This window comes from Lissotriton vulgaris, chromosome 12 (assembly GCF_964263255.1).
Source record: "Lissotriton vulgaris chromosome 12, aLisVul1.2, whole genome shotgun sequence".
Lineage (NCBI taxonomy): Eukaryota > Metazoa > Chordata > Amphibia > Caudata > Salamandridae > Lissotriton > Lissotriton vulgaris.
Window position 1 is genome coordinate 360,886,086 of NC_141700.1, and position 19,135 is coordinate 360,905,220.

General features: G+C 50.5%; 1 pseudogene; it reads left to right on the forward strand.

The window, feature by feature from the left end:
• The first annotated feature begins 3,589 nt into the window (after window positions 1-3,589).
• LOC147674061 (uncharacterized) lies at window positions 3,590-15,018 on the forward strand (annotated as a pseudogene).
• Window positions 15,019-19,135: the final 4,117 nt, after the last annotated feature.

Here is a 19,135-nt window from a genome sequence, read left to right on the forward strand (position 1 = left end):
GTAGTGATGCCATCATCATTCTATCGTCTTTGCCGGGTACTGGATCATATCTGCAAACTGTAAGGTTTTCTTTGAGTATGTCGAGGCGGGGTGATTTGAACGTGAAAGGACTCTGCAAGTCCCCGAGCTGTAACCTGTGCGTTAATGGCGGGGTCCGGAAACCCCCGGTCGCACCTCCTGAGGCGGAAGCTTGGACATTATCTCTCTGTGGAGTCTGTATCTGAACTTGAATTTGTCTTTTAGTAGGGTCAGGTAGACGTGGTTTCGGTAGATCAATTTTAGGTGCGGGAAGTGGTGGAGGTGGTGGAACAGGGGGAATCTGTCGGGCGGGGGAACCTTGTTGTGGTACTGGCGGAATATGATCTTGGGGCGGGTTACCACCCCCGTCCCTGTCGTTAGGCAGGGCGCGGACAGGCAGATTGGTGTAAGCGGGAGCTACATCCTCTAGATAGGAATTCAGGAATATGTCTTTAGTGGTCCTGTGAGTTACTTTAGTTGGAACCAATGGTGGCGGCAAATTTTTCGGTATTTCTGAAATGGCCTCAGGCGAACCCTCGGCCGCGAGATACATACCGTTTACGAGATTGTTTCGTGCACGGTCTACTTGCTCTGATTTTACTCGGATCCCTTCAGTAACTAATTCGTTTTCTTGAGCTTTATCTGATTCTTTAAGTCTGTCTTCTCTACGGAGTGCTTTTTCAGCACGCTTATGTGATTCCTTACGCCAAAATTCTATGGCGTCTTTCTGAGATTGTCTGGCTTTCTTTTTCCATAATGCTTCCTCTACCTTCATGATGCACTCGGCATCCCATGTTCCGGTAGCGGGCCATCTGTGTCTTTCGTCTAGATGCTTATTATAATCGGCCCATAAATCTAGATACAATATGGCATCTATGCCATGTTTATGGTACATGAAATTTCCAGGAGTGTCCCTAGGGGGGATAGGAATTTCTTACTCTAGTATCCCTTTCCTAGTTCCTATCTGCTTTAACTTGTTAAAAAACGGCATTTTCCTTACTTAGTACTGAATGCTCGATATTCCTTGCTCTTAATTCTAGACACAGCTAGTTACACAAGAACACAATAATGCACATTAAAACAGTCACTCATACAACGACATTGATCACATGAAAAAACATTTAAAAGCACATATGACTACCCCCTATACTAGATGTACTGCTAAACAGCACAGATACACTGCTGAGCACAGTGCAAGAACTGGAATCATCGGATATACTGCTAAACAGTACAGATACACTGTCTAAAACAGTGCAGACCGGACTTGTGTACCCAAACCCGTCTAGATACGTCCCAGCAATGGTACTCACCGGGAAGCACGGAAAACAGAAGGCCTCGGAAAACTCGACTGGACTGGACCGGACTCAGCTCGACTCGACACGTGGATACTTCGGAAAACTGGTGGGCCTCTTGACACCTCGGACCTTGCTTCTTTCGGCTAGGCTCTGGTCGGGATCCTCCGCACTCCTCACCGCCTCGTCTGGGTGCTGATTGCAGTCTTCGTCACCTCCGTGGGCCAGAGGGAGATACAGGAAATCCTGCCGGTACGCGTAGGCTCCGTCTAACTGATTGCAGGGGACAGAGTTTGCAACGCACCAACCGGCGCGTGGGGTGGGGGAGGGGTCCCTATTCGGGCGCCAGAATGTCGTAAATATTTAATTTACCGTCTTAATTTCTATGCAGGTAAGTACTTAATCAATAATAACTCAATCGGAAAGAAAGAGACAGAGTCCGTGGTGTTAGAGTTCTTAGGGGTTTTATTCCTTAAAAAGGAATCGTTCCGGAACTGGATATCATGTTCCTGCAACCACAAGGGGTTCAGGAAGGGATAAAGCCATATTTTATTGACAATACATAGCTTATATACTTAATTTACATCATAGAAAGCAATATAGTAGGCGTAACAGCTGAGAGAAGACAAGATAACAGCATCCACGTGTTACTAGTACGTAATCAGAAGGCGTGGACTAGGCGTGAACTGGAGGTGTGTGCTAGAAACGTCACAGGTAGGTGTCACTTGTGGGTGGCACTAAACAGAAATGTTGCAATGTCAGCAGAAATCGGAGGCTTGGATGCGCGCGCAGCTGCATGACGTGTGATTGACGCGAAGCTGGAGGGTGCTGGGGACTTGACATTTGAACTAACGGAAAGAGACAGAAGTCTGGCATGTCAGATCAACTTGTGTTTCTATCATATCTGATATCTGGTGTTTTAGGAACTGAGTTATCTGGGCGGAAAGGTCTCTGGGGCAGAAGCTATTCTATACTGGCTGAGGGTGCGTGTATAAGCGCCTAAGTGTCTGCATGAGAAGCGTGGGGGCATGGGCCTTCCATGGTAGCATGGTAACAGGAGCTATGAATTACTTGCATAGAGACAGTGTGGCCAGGCCCTTTCGCTCTGCAGCTGGGGAATATTTACTTAAGCTAGTAGGTAGGAATGCATTTTCGAGGAGCAGATCAGATAATTCGAAGGTTGAAGTCAGTCTTGGCAGGAAGCAGGCTGAGCTGAGCGCGGTGGGCCGCGCTGGAAGTAAGTCAGAGTTCACGGGTACAGAGACAGCCTGGGCTGAGGCTTTCGGAGTCAGAAGCCAGAAAAAAGGCTCGATGGCAGAAATTCAGGGCCTACTTAGCCAGAGCTGAAAAACGTGTAAAGTACACCACAAAAAGACGTTGGCATGGTATACTTAGGAACTGAATATTGAACCCGTTCAGGGTGGGTCTGAAAGAGGACATGTTAACGTTGGACGCAAATGTATTTGCGTCTTCATAGCTGGCACAGGAAGGAAGTTACATGCACTTTAAGCTGGTACATGGAGACGGTGGGGTACACGATAGGGAACACAACTTGACCAAAAATTTATATTTCCTCACCATCCTCAGATTGTTTTTTCCCGCCATTGGGTTCAGATGCATATTTGTTAACTCAAGTTCTGAATCGATAAAAAACTTTCCTTTTGGCCAAAAGGCCTTTAGTTATCTTCGGTATTGTCTTGCGATCGGTGCCCAGTTCTTGTTCCAGCTCGGTTCCTGAGCCGGACGTCCAGAGGAGCCGCGTGGCTTTTGGCGCTGAAGGCCCGGTCGACGCCAGAGGCCTTACCGACGAACCATCATGGAACGGAGCCCGTTCAAGAGGTGTCCTGTTTGCAATTCCAAATATCCTCACATTGATGTTCACCCGGTGTGCAACAAGTGCCTGTCTCCGGATCATGATAAAGCCAGCTGTATGGCTTGTTCTCGTTTCTGCTCCAAGAAGACGATTCGACTTCGACGCGCAGCGCGCAAGGAGGCCCAGCAGACGGCACCTGACCCGGTGAACATTTTCGATACCGAGGAGGATGAAGGAGTCGAGCAGGAAGTTCGAGAGAACCTGTCTGATCCCGCTTCGGAGATCGACTCCAGTTACGACGCTGATGTTGAGATGGTCGATAATGAAGACGTCGTCGACGAGGTAGGAGACGACGATGTGGCCTTTGGGGCCGTGGAAGATAGATCGAGCGAGGAGCTAGGCCCAACCGTTGGTACGGGGGCCGAGACCCAAATACTCAATAAGGCTCAGGTCGAGGGATCGCCACATGGCCTTACCCGAGATCGTACACTTGATTCTACAGCACTCGCCTCATGGCCCGGCTACGGACATTTCTACCGAGCCACTGGTTGACCGATCGAAACCGAAAGAGAAAGCATCGGTGTCTACACAACCGAAAACACTGGAAGCAAAATCGAAACCAAAAGTGCGTATTGCTGCGGTCGGCTCGAAAACCTCTGAACTGTCGGCACCGACGAAGCAAAAAAGTGTTATCGACCCGGTGAGGTCGCTAAAGGGTGTCGAGCCAAAGACTGGGACACCGAAGACACTGGTCAAGGTCGTCGACCCGAAGAAGTCGGCGCCGAAGGCCGTCTACACAGACAAAGGACTCGGAGCTCAGAAGGTTCTTCATCCTACGCGTCGACCAGACAAGGCTGGGAGCGGTACTAACCTCGAGTTCACTCCTGGCAGTGGCTCGAAGGAACCCGTCGAGTCGACACAGCCATTCGCCTCCTTCTCGAAGCAGGTGTCCGAATCGCTGAAACGCATTAAAGAGAAGGCTTCTACTGTCGGACCGAAGGATACTCCACCACCTAAGCCTATCAGTAAACCTCAAAAATTGTCGGCACCCATACAGTTCACACTGCCGCCGAAAGTGGTCCCTAAGGCCTTCGCCCCTAGAACGGCCGTGAAAGCGACCAAGAAGGTGTCCACGGGGCCGAAGCCTTCAACTGCGGAAGTGGTCACAAAGCATCGACAGCCTCCGATTGAAGTGCAGTCGAGGCACTTCATCGACGCAGACACGGATAGACTTTCTATTTACAAACAAAAGATCGGCCCTGAACAGCCTATGGAGTCATATAAAATCCCATTAAAAAAGAAGGATTCTGCTACATCACCTCTTCTTGTTGAACCTGTTTCACCACATGGCCAAGACACTGCTCCTATCTCGCCCACATACTCAAATGTGGAAACAGGGGAAGGTGACAATGAGGGGTACAGTTATCCAATAGACACTGATCCTAAAGATCACAATGAACCCTGGGCAGACGCTGCTGACACAGGAGATCCACACACTGTCCCAGACAGTCATGTCTATGCTGTGAAAACCTCGCCTACTGAAGACACGGCGGCGTTTAATGCACTTATTGAAAGAGCTGCCAAAAACCATGATGTCCAGCTCCATGCTGACCCTATTGAAGTGGATTTGTTGTTTGACATCTTCTCAACCTCAGAGAGAACTGTCAAGACTCTACCAATGCTGAAGGGTGTCTTAAAACATGCTGCAGACATTTTTAAAGAGCCCACAAGGGCGGGGGTGAAAAACCCCAGAATTGAGAAAAAATACAAACCGGCACCTGGGGACCCTACCTATATCAAGGGACAGTTGCCGTTGGACTCTCTGGTTGTTTCCAATGCCCGGAAGAGGGCAAACTCGCAAACAACGGGTGATGCTCCTCCCCCTGACAAAGAATCTAAAGTGCTAGAAGCATCAGGGAAAAGGGTGGCAGCTCAAGCGGCCAATATCTGGTGCATTTCCAACACTCAGGCACTCTTAGCCAGATATGACAGGGCTCATTACGATACACTTGAAATCCTGTTACAACACTTGCTAGATGAATATAAGGAGGCAGCAGAGATGCTCATACAGGAAGGGAAGCTTATATCGAACGCATCTATCAAGTGTGCGCTGGACGCAGCAGACACAGCGGCCAGGGCGATTAACACAAGTGTAATGTTACGGCGACATGCCTGGCTGAGAATCTCCGGTTTCAAACCCGGATACAAACCACCATTCTGAATCAGCCTGTTAACCCTGATCACTTATTTGGACCAGAGGTGGACACCACCTTGGAAAAGATCAAAAAGGACACTGAGACTGCAAAGTCTATGGGGGCTCTACAGTCGCAGCTGTTCAAGGGTCGTTCTTTTCGTTGCTCAAACAATAGAGAAGTTTCCAAAGGCCAGCTGTCCCAACAAACACAATACAGTAAAGGAGGCGCGCAGACCACCTACGCCAAACAAAGTAGAGGTGGCTATCGTGGAAACAGCGCCAAGGGCAGAGGTCGTGGAAACAACATCTCCCGATCCTCCGCCACTAACAAACTGTGACGCCTTGTCACTGCCCCCCGGCCATACCACACCTGCCAGTCTGGAAATCCATCACTACAGACAGGTGGGTGAGGAAGCTTATCCAGTACGGTTATTGTCTGGAGTTAACATCCACTCCACCCAACATACCCCCAAGACAACGTCCTATGTCCACAAAGCATTTGCACTTATTGCAGCAGGAGGTAGTCGTCATGCTGCAAAAAGGAGCCATAGAGCTCGTGCCTGTGGAGGAAAAAGGTACAGGTGTGTACTCGCTGTACTTCTTGATCCCAAAAAAGGACGGGTTCCACAGACCCATACTGGACCTCCGGCCCCTAAACCAGTACCTTCTATCAGAACACTTTCACATGCTCACATTGCAGCAGGTTCTACCGTTACTCAGTCAGGGAGATTTCCTCACAACATTAGATCTGAAGGATGCATATTTCCATATTCCGCTACACCCGTCACACAGAAAATACCTCAGGTTCACCATTCAGAATCAGCATTATCAATTCAAGATCCTCCCTTTCGGAGTGACGACGGCACCCAGGGTGTTTACCAAGTGCCTGGCGACAGTGGCTGCACACCTACGGAGACAGAACGTTCACGTCTACCCTTATCTGGACGACTGGCTTATCCAGGCGAAGTCTGCCGAGCGGTATGCCCCCCACATGTCCCACACCATTCACCTTCTTCACGATCTGGGGTTTTCACTGAATTATTCAAAGTCCCACCTTCAGCCCGCCCACGTACGGCAGTATCTGGGCGCGACAATAGATACTCTGGCAGCCAAAGCACAGCCAAATTCAGTGAGGATCAACAGCATTCAATTGCTGATACAAAAATTCAGACCACAACACTCGCTTCCGGCACGAGTGTTCATGCAGTTGATAGGCATGATGGCCTCCTGCATCTTCATAGTCCCGCACGCGAGACTACATATGCGTCCGCTTCAGGAGTGCTTAGCACGTCAGTGGAATCAGGCTCACGGACAGTTGAAAGACCTAGTGTTGGTGACCGGTCGTGCACACAACTCTCTGCATTGGTGGAATCCACAAAACCTTTGCAGGGGCCGACTGTTCCAGGAGCCTGTGCCACAGATTATTCTGACAACGGACGCATCTCTCCAGGGATGGGGAGCTCATGTACTCCACTACACAGTGCAGGAACTATGGACAGCGCAGCAAAAGAAGATGCACATCAACCTTCTAGAACTGATGGCTATCTTCATGGCGATGAAAGCATTCAAAGTACATCTGTGCAACAAGGTCGTGTTGATCCGGACGGACAACATGACGGCCATGTACTACATACAAAAGCAGGGAGGTACACACTCTCCACAGTTGTCTCATCTGGCTCCGAGCATGTGGAAGTGGGCCATTCAGAGGAACACCTCCCTCATGACGGAACACCTCCCGGGCAAGGACAATCAGATGGCGGACCTGCTCAGCAGGTACAGCCACCAAATGCAAGAGTGGGAGATACACCCATCAGTACTCCAGCCGTACTTCCAGCAGTGGGGTCATCCAGAGATAAACCTGTTTGCCACAAAGGAAAACGCCAAATGCCAAAGCTTTGCCGCCAGGTTCCCACACCCACAGTCGCAGGGCAATGCGATATGGATGAACTGGTCAGGCATATTTGCGTACGCTTTTCCACCAGCACTCCAACACAGTTAACACCACACTCCTTCCACATAGCAGTCAAGTATCCTGACATGAAGTTTGCACCTCTGTCAGAGACAACCTCCTTAGGAAACCCCACTCTGGAGAAAACTCCAAGTAGGGCCCTGGCCACAACAGGAGCTGTAGTGGTCCTAAGGGGAATAGATTCTGGATACCTGGTGGCATGATCCACTACCACCAGTATAAATCTGTGTCCAGATGCTGTTGGGGGGTCCATTGGTCCAACAATGTCAATCCCCACTCTTTCAAAGGGTACCCCCACCACAGGTAGTGGTATAAGGGGGGCCTTTGTGTTGCCACCTGATTTGCCACTGGCTTGACAGGTGACACATGAGCGACAAAACTCTTTAGTGTCCTCGGACTTATGAGGCCAGTGAAATTGTGGGGCAAGCCTGTCCCGAGTCTTGTTCTGGCCTAAGTGACCTGCAAGGGGAATTTCATGGGCCAAGGTGAGAAGGAAACCTCTCAGAGACCAGGGGATGACCAGCCTCCTGGTAGCACCAGGCTTGGGGTCTCTTGCCTCAGAGTAAAGGAGTCCATCTTCCCAATACACTTTATGGGCACCTGTGGCATTCCCTGCAGCCTCAGCAGCAGCTTGCTGTCTGAGGGTTTCCAGAGATGAACAGTCTAATTGTGCTCGTCTCAAGTCTGCCCTGGAAGGTCCCCCTGTCCCCAGAAACTCTACCTGTTCCGGCTCAAGTTCTTTTAGGACAGTTCCTTCTGGGGTCTTTGGGTCAGTCTCCTGTGAGAGCTGATCCTCTCCTTGAGGCAAGGGGGAAGGCACTGCCTTAACCCTACTGTTCTTTCTCTTGGTGAGTGTCTGGTCCATTGTTCCAGGATCCAGCACTAGTTCAGCTGGGCATTTCTTGGCCTGTGACCTAGTCACAGCAAGGACATGTGCTGACAAACCTAACATTTCCACATGAGTCCTATACTCCACATCTGACCATAGGGAGGATTCCAAATCATTGCCCAAAAGACAGTCCACTGGGAGGTCTGAACTAACAACAACCCTTTTGAGGCCATTTACCCCTCCCCAGGAGAAATTAACAAGTGTCATACTATGGGTGGTAGTGACATTGCTAGCATTGATCACTAGGTAGTCTGAACCTAGTATTACCTGATCAGGGTCCACAAAGTTTGGTGTCACCATAGTGACACTGGCACAAGTGTCCCTGTAGGCCTGAGCCAATCTCCCATTGATTAAAGGTGTCTGTCTATACTTGCCCAGAGTACTGGGACTTATTGTAGGGGTCAAATCCATGTCCCCAGTACAAACAAGAACAGCCTGGGTAGGTACTCTGACTAGGTCAGAGCCTGCCTCAGATACCAGTGTCAAACCCACTAAAGTCTTAGGGGGGACACTACCACTACTAACTGAACTAGGGGTTGCAGGTGCCTTAGGGGCAGTAGTGGTAGGAGCTGGGCCTTTCTTGGTGCAATCACTAAACCAGTGAGTATTACTTTTACAGTACTGGCACCATGGTTTCTTCTGACCATTGTTCTTCTTCTTTTGGGAGTTCTGGGACCCTCCCTCCTCTAATTGTTAGGGCCCTGTTGAAGACTTCTGGTCATTTTGTTTACTCTCATTACCCTTCTGGTCTGCTTTCTTCTGGCCACCACCCTGGTTCTGGTTCTGCTGCTTGACCCTTGTCCTGACCCATCTGTCTGCCTTCTTTCCCAATTCTTGGGGAGAGGTCAGATCTGAGTCAATAAGGTGCTGATGCAACAACTGATTTTGACAATTACTTAAGATTTGTTCTCTCATAATTAGATTATACAATCCTGTGTAATCAGTAACTTTACTTCCCAGTAAAAAGCCTTCAAAAGCCTTAGTGGCACAATCTACAAAGTCAGCCCAATTCTGAGACTGAATTTTCTGGGTGTCTCTGAACAGCAACCTGTACTGCTCAGTTGTTAGGCCAAGCCCATCAATCATGTATTCTTCAGGACTTGGTAATTGTTAGCATCCTCAGCTCTAGTAGTGAGGAGCTTATCTCTACCTTTGCCTTCAAAGGAGAGCCACAGAATAGCTGCCCACTGACTCTGGGGGATGCACTGGACAGTGCAGGCCCTCTCCAGAGCAGTCATCCATTTGTGGATGTCATCCCCTTGTTTAAAGGGGGCACTATTTTACTCGGGTGTCTAGTATCAAAACTCCTGTCCTTATCTCTAGGGATAATGCTGCCACCAGTGGGGTCTGCCCCACTCAATTTCTGCTCTCTGGCAAAGGCAAGTCTCTCTTTGGCAAGGGCAAGTTCTTCCCTCTCAATCCTCAGATTGACTTCCCTCATTTTAGCTTCATGCTCTCTTCTCTGAGGGGATGTCATCCCTCTGTGAGAAGATGCCTGAGAGCCATTGGTATGAATAGATCTGTTAGAGCCTGTGGAATGAGACCTAACTTGTCTACTCTCAATGTTAAGCCTGCCTGAGAGTGGGCCTGGGGGTCCCCCAATTCCATTCTCATGCATGCTTAAGTTGGTCCTGGTGAGCCTACTGACTACTACCTGACCTTTGTCTGCCTCATCCCCTGACAACTCCTGTTCCTCTTCCTCCTCTTCACTTTGTTCCATTGAGGTTGAGGTCAGGGTCCCCAAGGGTTCCCTCTCAGGGGGGCATGCTCCCATCTGGATTATGGGGGCCTGTTTTAGAAGCCCTCCTGGCATCATAAGTCTCTAAGAGACCTATCAGAAAAGGAGTGGTAGGGTTAGAACCCTGTTTTAGTTTCCTGGAGGTACACAGTTGTCTCATCTCCTGGAAGCTAAGAGCTGCATATCTGGAAGTGACCTGTGGAAGGTCATCAACCACAAGGGGGCCCTCTGTGTTCCCTCCTGTGGTAGACATGCTTCTAGTGAGGTGTAAGGGGTGCACTTACCTACACTATTTGTTTGCCTACTGATCCCTTGCTAAGAGTTGTAGTCAGGGTGTGCTAGGCCCTGTGACACTACAACAGCTGGTTCAGTAGAACTCAGACTATTCTAAGCTAAGTTATATGTACCTTGGTACTTATGTGATCTTTCAAATGATATTCTTAGGATACGTGCGAGGTAAAACAGCAGCAAGCTCAAATCCCAACCGCTGCACACCAATGTGAGAAGTTGGCCTGATATATAGTGCTCACTATTTTAGGATCACTGTGTATCATACCAAACGACCCTTATTGATGATTGGTTGTAAGTCAACCTTATAGACAAGCTATCCTACTAGCGTGGACAAAAGCAGTCTTTAGGCTAAACTCTAGAGGGCGTATTAAGCCAGCTGTTTTACCATCACATATACCCCTTGAACACCAAGTGAAAGGAAACCACACAAGTTGTTATGAAAATAAAATATATTTATTTATAACAAGTCTACCCTGAACTCTTTATGAGTCAGGGAGCTAAGCACAATACAAAACTCTTACGAAAATACTTCAAGTTGCACAATTTACACAAATGCCCGAGGGGCACGAAAAACCATATACACTAAAAGTGGAATGCGAAATACTAGCAGGTGAGTAACAAGATCCAGAGGCTTCAGGATCGCTAGGACTACACTACTGAACTCTAAGGTTAGGAGCAGGAGGCCTAGGGAGATCGGGTGCAGAGTGTGCACTCTCACGCGGGATGCGGGACAAAGTCTATGGAGGCTAGTATTGCTAAAGTTACTGTTTCCGGACGAATCAGACTAGGTAGACTTAAAACAAAAAAGGATCATGACACTTGGATAGTGAACCTGCGTTGGAGCACTGAAATGCTCGGGTTACCTAGCCCAGGGGCTGCGTCTGCATAGGGTTCAAAAGACGTCGGGAATCCTTGTTGTAGTCTATGGAGCCTGAAAGAAGAAGTTGCTGGCAGGCGACCAGTGAAGATGTTCAGTGTGATCCAAGCCTGGATCGGTGATGGAGACGACCTGAAAGCAGAGGGGACTCAGTTCTTAATCACTAGCCAGTGATTGTGTGGGCACCAGGATGGCACCGGATGAGGTCACCGCGATTAGGTTTGTGGCCGACGCTGGACTCTGCAGTCACACGGGCCAGGAGGCGTTATCGGCAACCAGGCTGGAGGTGCGAGCTGTCCCAAGAGGGTGTCTGCTTTCGGCGAAGCTGGAACCAGGATTGGAGCAACAAGCCTTGGCAAAGGCAAGCCCACGCGGTGGAGTCCAGATGGTGTCTGAAGTGGACCAGGAGGGTTCGGGGCGCTCCTCTCTTGGAAGGGAGCAAGGGCCAGTGTGGAGCAACCAGACCAGCGGTGAAAACGTCGTGGTACGTCGTCAGGAGGGCCACTAGCCGAAGGGCAAGTGACCGGGCAATGTGGCAATTAGCAAAGAGCAGAAGGGCCCCACGCAGATCTCGTGGATGCTGGGGGGCTGGACTTCGGTGCTGGAGCTGCTCTGGGTTGGGGTTTCTCAAACCCCAGTGCACTCACTCGAGGATCCCTCGGCGGTCGTGCTGGTTAAGCGTCGTGCTGGTTTAGAAGATGGCCGGTCCCTCAGGTCTCGTCACACCCACGAATCTCAGCTGGGCTGATGATGCAGGTAGAGGTCAGAGATGCCAGGGAATCAGAGTTTTGTCGAGCTGGTCAGTCTTGATCCGGAGGATGGACGTGCAGCAAACCGCGATGCTTAGGTGGTACCTGCGGGTGCAGGGTGGCTACTCCTTAGCCACAAGGGAGAGTCTTCAGAGAATGGCAAGAGTTCCTTTCATAGAAAGTCGTTCAAGATTCAAGATTATCTAATTTGGGAAGGGGGCCCGCTCCTACCTTTATTCTAAGAAAAGGGGCTGGCACGCGACTAGGTCCTGCCCATGGGTGGGACCAGGAGGGGGGTGGTTACACCCCTCTCCTTTGTCCGGTCTCTCCCCAGCTCAGGGGCTGGGGTGCCCCTGGAACTGGTTTGAGCCGGCATATGCACAGTGAGCACCGGGGTGCCACTTGCAGTCACCTTCCTCCCAGCCCTGCCTACCTGGGATACACAAAACCCTGTCTGGGATGGTGCTAGCACCGCCCCTGACAGGAAACCCTTTGTCCAAGCTCTCCTCGCTGGAAGGACTCCCAGCAGCAGGAGGTCAGACTTGTGTCTGTGGTGGCAGCATCCATTTTGTGATGCTGAGGCTCGAGTTAACTTTAACCGGGGTTCACAGTTACATACATGTCGTGTCCCTCTAGAAGGGTGAAATGCTAACCCCGTCGCCAGAATTGGCGAGGGGTTAGTATTCCAATTCGGATGACACCTTACTCGACATGTTTTGATAAAGCGATACCAAAGTTAGCAAATAACCGCGAGGATTATAATGCACATAAGAGTATATGGTACGCGTTATCATGGAACAGTTATTAGGACTTGGTTCCGCAAGCTGCAAACGGGCTCAGCTCATGCCAGAGCACCATCTCACATAATTCCAAGCACTCTGCCTTCAGGATTGTTAAGGCCTGCCATAGGAGTGACTGATAGGAATACATGTGTCCATTTTAGGGTTAGATATAGGAATACTAGATCTAAAGCAAAGGGTGATTACACCACCTTGCCCCAGCTGTCGTGCAGCCAGTTGTGTCAGATTTGGATGGCCAGCCAGGGGTGGCATAATACATGCTGCAGCCCCTGGTAGGCCCTGGGTACACCTATGCCCTGGATACCTAAGGTATGCTGTACAGGGACTGATGGGGTGGCCCAGTACCTATTGGTAAATGCACCTAAGGTACATGTGTGTCAATTTAGAGAGAGAACAGCTAGGCTCTGGGTCTGATTAGCAGGCCCACAGCCAGGGAAAGTCGTAAACCAGTGAAGCAAAAAGCAAAAATCGGGGGTGATCATAGGATTGCAGACCCCACTCTCCTACACTCAGCAGTTTGGCTCAGGGAACTATAGAGCTAGTTTCTTCAGGATTACCTGAGGGTTGGTTTGCCTAGCCTCACACATTCATCCCTTACATGCACAAACCAAGGAACTTTTTTTAGTACCCTTGGTTAATCTAACAGCTCTTTGGTTTCTGCTTGGTAGTCTACCAGTTCTGGGGTCACCCACTTCCTATGCCAAAAGGTTAGGGGTCGTAGGGCAACCTCATCTTCGATCAGGGCTATGCCCAAGTCTAGCCGCAAAGGGGTTAATGGGGTGCTGAGCGGGAGGCCCAAAATTTGTCTAAGGAAACTGTTCTCAACTTTGCTTAAAGAGGCAGAGGAACAGTGGCCCCAGAGTTCGGCCCCATACAGCGTGGCTCCCCTCGCTTGCGCCCTATAAATCTCCATGGCAGGGCCAAAAGTTTAATAGTCGATTCCCATAGCAATTTAGCTATACCCCCGGAAGTCTGGGCTAATATTAGCTTAGCTTTGGCTATTTGGGGCCCCCAATCCATGTTTTCAGTAAGGGTAACTCCCAAATAGTCAAATACAGAAACCTTATCCAGTGCAATGCCATTTAGTTGCGGATTTGGGCGTGTCTTCTTGGGTGGATTAACTACCTTGAATTTGGTTTTCATGGTGTTAATCTCCAAGCCCCTATTGTTACAGAAAATGACAAACCTGTCCAGTATCCTCTGGATGCCCATCGGCGACTTGGACAGCACGAGAGTGTCATCAGCAAACATCAAAGCTGGTACCTTTGAGTTTGCTAGCTTGGGGGCATCATTGTCCTCAACCTCTGTAAGTTGGGCAATGAGTGCGTTGACAAAGAGGCAAAACAGGGTTGGTGTGAGCACACAACCCTGCCCCATTCCTCTGTCAACTGGGAGTCTGCTGGTTAATTCACCGCCTTTGCCACATCTTACTTGAGCATAGGTGGTGTCATGCAGCTTAATAAGCATGCTGAGCAGGTAAGTGGAAATCCCCAGTTCTCTTAACGCCCTCAAAGTTTGATTCTGGGCACCAAATCAAAAGCCATTTTCAGAGCCACAAAAATCAAATAGAGGCTGCCACCCTCCATTGATACAGTCTTCCAAACAATGAGTTGGAGTCTATATATTTGGTCCACGGTGGAGGTGTTCTTCCTGAATCTGGCTTGGTAGGGGCTTATGACGTCATTCTCTTGCAACCAGCCCTGAATTCGACCTAAAAGTACTTGTGCAAACAGTTTTTGTGTGACATCGATCAAACTGATCGCTCCATAGTTTTCAGGGAGTAGGGGTGAGACCTTTTTAAAGTCTGCGACAATTTCTGCCCCAGCCCAGGTGTCCGTAATCGGCATGCCATTCATAATGGTGCTAAATAGCAGGCACAAATAGGTACCCTAGATGGATGGTTCTTCCCGAAACAAATCCCATGGTAACCTATCTAAACCAGGTGCTTTGCCTGCTGGTAGTTTCTTAATTGCCTTAATGACCTCGAGGAGGGTTATCCCAACAGTCACCTCGTCCGCGTGTCTAGGCACAGTAGCAGGTGAGTCCACTACCCGGCCGCTATCTGCACCCGAGTCACCTAGAGGAGCGCTATGGTTAATAGAATATGGATCAATATCAATTTCTACTGCATACAATGCCTGAAAAGGATCAGCCCACATTTCTGCTGGGATATTCGGTTCAATTGCTGGGTTACCCTCCCTACTACCTGTTCTGACTATGGCCCAGAATCCTCATGTCCCGGTTCAGTAGGGCGGTTTTAATGTCCTCCCATTTATTCTCTTCCCGGGACTGCTTTTCTTGACAAACAGCTTCTTTGTATAGGACTCCTCCTAGTTTTAGTTAATGGCTTGTTTTTTTCTTTAACAGACGCTCGCAACGCCCGTTTAGCCTTATGGCAATTATCATTAAACCACGTGTGGGTTACCGTTTTTATTTTTTTTTATGGCGTACTACCGGGTAAAAAATATCGGCTAATTTAATTGTCAGATTCTTGTGGAGTGCTTCAACATGTTTAATATGGGCTGGGTTATCACAATGAAGCAGGAACGCTGCTAAGTTCCTGCAAAGCTGGTATTACCATTTCATAGAGAGCTCCCAGCTTTTCAGGTGTTTGTTTTATTGCACCCCCCCACTTGATTCTTCTCCTGTTATTGGTGAGGAATAACCTCCTCTTCAGGGCGGATTTTTAGCAGGGAGAATACCTGAATCCGGAACCTTCAACGTCAATGCCAGGGTGTTGTGGTCCCTATCATACTGTGGTATGACAGCAAAATCGAGAACCCTATACCATAATCTGTACTCCACTAGAATATAATCTAAAAGGGAAGCTTGGCCGATTCTATTAAATGTCAATTTGCCATTGCCTGTCAGAAGGTGTACGACCATTGCAAGCTCTCAGCAAGTGATTTAAAAAAATGGCATTTATTTGAAGTACCAAAGGGGACCATGTCTTAACTGGATGAACTTGTGGGTCTGGGATAGCCCACTGAGAGTCCTCCTCATTGGTGATCATGTCATAAATGCCAGAAAGGGGTTCGAAATGACAATTTAGATCGTCCACAACTATCAGCCTCGAATTAGACGGCACTGCGGGGATTAAAGAGTTTAATTCGTCGAGGGTTTTTGATTCCTGGCTCAGACTTACAGGCCGAGAGTAGACATTAATAATGGCAAACTTCAGTTTAGAAGGAAAACTAAGCATTTCACATTGAATGTCCGAGGAGGTAATCAGGGGTCTGCCCCTCTCTCTAGTGATAGCTGGGATATTAAATGTTACAAACCCCACCCTAACACAGTCATCTCTTGCCCAAGTCTCCTGGAACAAACAAACGTCGAACTGGTCCAAAAAAAGTCCCTATTCAGGGTAAGAAAGTTTACCCTTGATGCCAGCTACGTTATAGGAGTGGATCTTCAACTCACTACCTGGACATGAGACTCCTCCCAAGAGATCGGTGGAAGCTTCAATTGTTATAAGACGGTTTATCCCCTTTGCGGTGTCATTAGAAGGGGTAGAAAGATTAATGGGTATAGGGCCAGGTGGGTAATATAGGCCCACCTGGGCCCCACTCCCCAGAGTGGGCTGAACGCAATCCCCCATTTCAATGTCTATCCCCACTAAGGGTAACTGCTTTGAACTCCCCTGATCTAGCTGCACACGCCCTCTCTGGGGTTCCTGGATACTCTTGGGATAGCCCACACCCTTTAAACTTAGTGGTCAATCTACATCTTCCAGGGCCCCATATCGATTGTTTACAGGCAGATTAAAAAACAAAGGTCTGCTAAGAGGATGTCTGTGGGCAAGATTCTATTCCTCCTCCAATTGCCTTGCATGCCCCAAGGGAATATTTGCTGTACCAGGGTTGAAACAATGAGAATAGAAATATTCCAGCGGAAGAACTCTCACCTCTGTGCAGGGCTCTCCAGGGGTGGTTTTATAATTTAAGGACATACGTACAATCTGAGGGTTTTTAAAGTTGACAACCACACAATCTGAAAGAGACGCGTTAGTGATAGATTCCTTACCTTAGAATATCCCCAGGCGTCAGACTGGATCCAGACACTTTTGCGTAGCAGTACCTTTGCGCGTCGGTAGGCGTCGTCTGAGGCTCCGCGTCCGTCGTGGGCGCCGTGATGACTTCGTCGGAGTACTTAGACGCCGCCTCCGCGTGCTGACGTCAGTTCTTCTTTTTCCGCGCTAGCCAGCGCAGATCTGGAAAAGGCAGTAACCCAGTCAATTTTTGACTCACTTTTTTTTAGATCATTTTTGATCCTTCTCGAAGTCTTGCGACTCCGATCGGTGCCGTGGGGATGCCTGGTTTCAAGCATTGTGACGATTGCGACCGCACCATGTCGGTCACGGATCCTCACCGCCTGTGCCTGACTTGTCTAGGCGTTGACCATGACGACGAGGCCTGCCCCGACTGTTGGTCCCTCTCGAGGAAAGCCAGGCGGGAGCGGTCACGCAGGCGGCTCGAACTCCGGCAGTTGGCCCCGCGCCGAGTGAGGTCCCGGTCCCGGTCCCACGGGAGGTCGAGGGACAGGTCGTGGGGACGGAGCCATCACAGCTCCGGGAGTCGGCACCACTCCTCCGGGTCCAAGTCGTCAGGTAAGAAGCACAAGAAGTCAAAGAGACGTCATCGCTCTTCTGACTCCCCCCGACGCTCGCGCGATGCGGCCGGGGGTTCGGGTGACACCACCGACGCGGCTCCTTAGAGCCGCTGGCATCTTGTCCCGCCCCACACCCTCCGGTCCCTGGGCAGAACGCGACGCCGGAGGAGATTGAGCGCTTCCTCATGGCCATGAGGTCCCGTATGAACCGAACCCATTCAATTACATCCTCAGGAGATGGGTGAAGAGGAGGATTGGGAGGGGTCTGAGGACCCTCTGACCAAGGAGTGTAAGTCTCATTAGGACTGGGCAGGAGACCTTGGGGAGGCCAGTTGCCTGGACACCTCTCCAGACACTGGTTTTGTCTCTCCTCCTACCGTGGCTTCGGAGGAGGGGGCTACCTTTGGTGTGGTGTTGACGAGGGCTGCCAAGGCCTTTGGCCTTGAGCTCCCCGTCACGGCCGTGAGGACTAACCTCCTCACAGAGGTCCTTAAACCGCAGTCCTCCTCGGCTGAGCCTCTGCTGCCCTTTAATGAGGCCTTGACCGACGTTCTTTTGGGCACTTGGTCCAGGCCCGCTACGGGTTCGCCCGTAGATAGGAACGTGGCCAGACGCCACTGCCCGGCTCCGGGCGACCCATGTTTCCTGTCCTCCCACCCCACCCCTAGAGTCTGGTCATTCAGGCCTCTAATTCCCACACCGCATTCCCGACGGCCCCGCCGAACAGGGAATCCAAGAGGTATGAGAATTATGGTAAAAAGATATTCTCCTCCCTTAGTTTAGGACTGCGGTCTTCCAACACCGCATGCCTCTTGGGCCGCTACACCCACTCTCTGTGGGAAACGGTGGCGGAGGTGCTGCCAGAGTGCCCGTTGGAGGTACTGGCCAAACTCGGCCAAGCCCTTGTGGAGGGCCGGGATGCAGCCACGTATTCGATCAGGTGTGGGCTGGATACCACCGACTCGCTAGGCAGAGCGATGGCTACGACGGTGGCAGTGAGACGCCACGCCTGGCTGAGATCCGCCAATTTTTCAGCAGATGTCCAGAACACTCTGATGGACATGCCGTTCGATGGCCGTCGCCTCTGTGGGGACAAGGCAGACCACGCGCTTGAGCGCTTTAAGGACTCCAGGGCTAATACCAAGTCCTTGGGCCTCTCGGCCCCGTGCCAGCAAACTGGTGCCTTTCAATCCTTTCGTGGCCAAGGAAGGGGCGTCCCCACACTTGACGCCAGCCACTCGCCGCAGACTAACATCCAGCGCGGCAGCGGCCGTGGAAACCGCCGTGGAGGCGGTCGGGGAAACAGGCGAGGTCAGTCCACACCTTCCCCCGCAGCATCCGCCTCTAAACCCTCCTAGTCCGTGCTTTTCGGCCCATGTGACGCCAGTGGGAGGCACGGTTCGCCATCACCACTCTCACTGGCGCACTGTCACTTCGGACAGGTGGGTGCTGCCGATCGTCCGGAGGGGCTACTCCCTCCCCTTCGAGATGGCTCCTCAAGCCATGCCACCGCAACACCACCGCGTATTGGGGGATCACTTGCGGCTCCTGCAGGAGGAAGTTTTCGGGCCTCTTGCCCAAGGGGGCCATCGAGCGTGTTCCTGGGCCAGAAGTAGGACGTAGTTGCTACTCCCACTACTTTCTGGTACCCAAGAAGGGCAAAGGGGGCCTACGCCCTATCTTGGATCTGAGGAACGTCAACGGCTTCCTCCGGAAGGAGAAGTTCAAAATGCTGACTCTGGCTCAGGTCTTAGCTGCCCTAGACCCAGGAGACTGGATGGTAGCGTTGGACTTGCAGGACGCGTATTTCCACATCCCGGTCCTGCCGGCCCATCGGCGTTACCTGCGGTTCACGGTAGGCCACGAGCACTTTCAGTTTACTGTGCTCCCCTTCGGC